This window comes from Arachis hypogaea, chromosome 12 (assembly GCF_003086295.3).
Source record: "Arachis hypogaea cultivar Tifrunner chromosome 12, arahy.Tifrunner.gnm2.J5K5, whole genome shotgun sequence".
NCBI classification, from domain to species: domain Eukaryota; kingdom Viridiplantae; phylum Streptophyta; class Magnoliopsida; order Fabales; family Fabaceae; genus Arachis; species Arachis hypogaea.
In genome coordinates, this window is record NC_092047.1 from 43641803 (window position 1) to 43643950 (window position 2148).

The 2148-nt window shown below is 33.9% G+C and overlaps 1 non-coding gene across 1 annotated transcript; it reads left to right on the forward strand.

Annotated features, from left to right (window-relative positions):
- The first annotated feature begins 707 nt into the window (after positions 1 to 707).
- Positions 708 to 815, forward strand: LOC112731528 (small nucleolar RNA R71). Its single transcript, XR_003167302.1, has one exon. It is a non-coding gene; the product is annotated as a small nucleolar RNA R71 (small nucleolar RNA).
- Positions 816 to 2148: the final 1333 nt, after the last annotated feature.

Consider the following 2148-nt stretch of genomic DNA (forward strand, 5'->3'; position numbering starts at 1 on the left):
GCTTGGGAGAGTACTAGGAGGGATTTCAGTGATCCTTTTACTCAGCTGGCCCACTTGTGCTTCCAAATTTCTAATGGAAGACCTTGTTTCATTCATGAAACTTATAGTGGCCTTGGACAGATCAGAGACTAAGTTTGCTAAATTAGAGGTATTTTGTCCAGAGTTCTCTGTCTGTTGCTGAGTGGATAATGGAAAAGGTTTACTATTGTTAAACCTATTTCTTCACCATTATTAAAGCCTTGTTGAGGCTTTTGATCCTTCCATGAGAAATTTGGATGATTTCCCCATGATGAGTTATAGATGTTTCCATAAGGTTCACCTAAGTAATTTACCTCTGCTATTGCAGGGTTCTCAGGATTATAAGCTTCTTCTTCAGAAGATGCCTCTTGAGTACTGTTGGATGCAGCTTGCATTCCTTTCAGACTCTGAGAAATCATATTGACTTGCTGAGTCAATATTTTATTCTGAGCCAATATGGCATTCAGAGTATCAATTTCAAGAACTCCCTTTTTCATAGGCGTCCCATTGCTCACAGGATTCCTCTCAGAAGTGTACATGAACTGGTTATTAGCAACCATGTCAATGAGTTCTTGAGCTTTTGCAGGCGTTTTCTTTAGGTGAATGGATCCACCTGCAGAAGTATCCAATGACATCTTTGATAGCTCAGATAAACCATCATAGAATATATCCAGGATGGTCCATTCTGAAAGCATGTCAGAAGGACACTTTTTGGTCAGCTGCTTGTATCTTTCCCAAGCTTCATAGAGGGATTCACCTTCTTTCTGTCTGAAGGTTTGAACATCCACTCTAAGCTTGCTCAGCTTTTGAGGAGGAAAGAACTTGGCTAAGAAAGTCGTGACCAACTTATCCCAAGAGTTCAGGCTGTCTTTGGGTTGAGAGTCCAACCACACTCTAGCTCTGTCTCTTACAGCAAAAGGGAAAAGCATGAGCCTGTAGACTTCAGGATCTACTCCATTAGTCTTAACAGTATCACAGATCTACAAGAATTCAGTTAAGAACTGAAAAGGATCTTCAGATGGAAGTCCATGAAACTTGCAGTTCTGCTACATCAGAGAAACTAGCTGAGGTTTCAGCTTAAAATTGTTTGCTCCAATGGCAGGAATGGAGATGCTTCTTCCATGTAAATTGGAATTAGGTGCAGTAAAGTCAACAAGCATTCTCCTTGCATTATTATTATTTTCGGCTGCCATCTCCTCCTCCTGTTCGAAAATTTCTGAAAGGTTATCTCTGGATTGTTGTAATTTAGCTTCTCTTAGTTTCCTCTTTAGAGTCCTTTCAGGTTCTGGATCTGCTTCAACAAGAATATTCTTGTCTTTGCTCCTACTCATATGAAAAAGAGGGACAGAAAAATAATAATAATAGAGATCCTTTTTACCACAGTATAGAGGTCTCTGTGTGAATAGAAGAAAAGAAGAAGAGAAAATCTGAACTCAGAGAGAGAGAGGGAGTTCGGATTTTTGGTGAGTGATGTGAGGAAGAGATGTTAGTAGATGAATAAGTAATTAGAAGGAGATGAGGGAGAAGGATTTTTGAAAATAATTTTTTGAAAAAGAGTTAGTGATTTTCGAAAATAGTTTTTGAAAAAGGTTAGTAGTTTTCGAAATTTTTAAAATCAAAAGTTAAAATAATTAGTTAATTAAAAAGAAATTTTTAAAATGAGGGAAGATATTTTCAAAAATTATAGAGAGAGAGTTAGTTAGGTAGTTTTGAAAAAGATAAGAAACAAACAAAAAGTTAGTTAGTTAGTTGAAACAAATTTTGAAAAGATAAGAAGTTAGAAAGTTAGAAAAGATATTTTTGAAATCAAATTTTTGAAAAAGATAAGATAAGAAGATATTTTTGAAAAGATATGATTGAAATTAGTTTTTGAAAAAGATTTGATTTTTAAAATCACAATTAATGACTTGATTCACAAGAAATCACAAGATATGATTCTAGAACTTAAAGTTTGAATCTTTCTTAACAAGCAAGTAACAAACTTGAAATTTTTGAATCAAAACATTAATTGATAATGTTATTTTCAAAAATTATTTTTAAAATTTTTTTAAAATTTTCGAAAATAACTAAGAAAAATGAAAAAGATTTTATTTTTGAAAAAGGTTTTGAAAAAGATAGGATTTTTAAATT